The following is a 578-nucleotide window of genomic DNA, read 5'->3' on the forward strand; positions in this document are numbered from 1 at the left end:
TGTCTGGATTCTTGATTCTGTTCCATTGGTCTATGGATCTGTTGTCGTACCAGTACCAGACTGTTATGACTACCATGGCAGTATAATAGGTTCTAAAATCAGGTAGTGTGATGTCTCCCACTTTGTTCTTCTTCTTGCATAATGCTTTACTTATTCTTCTCTTTCCATATGAAGTTGGTGATTTGTTTCTCTATCTCATTAAAAAATGCCAGTGGAATTTGGATCGGGATTGCATTGTATCTGTAAATTGCTTTAGGTAGAATTGACATTTTCACGATGTTGAGTCTTCCTATCCATGAGCAAGGTATGTTTTTCCACTTATGCAGGTCTCCTTTGGTTTCTTGCAGTAGCGTCTTGTAGTTTTCATTGTATAGATCTTTTACGTCTCAGGTTAGATTTATTCCTAAGTAGTTTTTCTTCTTGGGGGCTATTGTAAATGGTATTGATTTGGTGGTTTCCTCTTCGAGGTTCTCTTTGATGGTGTAAAGGAATCCAACTGATTTTTGTATGTTTATCTTGTATCCTGAAACTTTGCTGAAATCTTCTATTAGTTCCAGTAGTTTTCTTGTGGATTCTTT

The sequence above is a fragment of the Trichechus manatus genome, unplaced genomic scaffold, assembly GCF_000243295.1.
Source record: "Trichechus manatus latirostris isolate Lorelei unplaced genomic scaffold, TriManLat1.0 scaffold00093, whole genome shotgun sequence".
Classification (NCBI taxonomy): domain Eukaryota; kingdom Metazoa; phylum Chordata; class Mammalia; order Sirenia; family Trichechidae; genus Trichechus; species Trichechus manatus.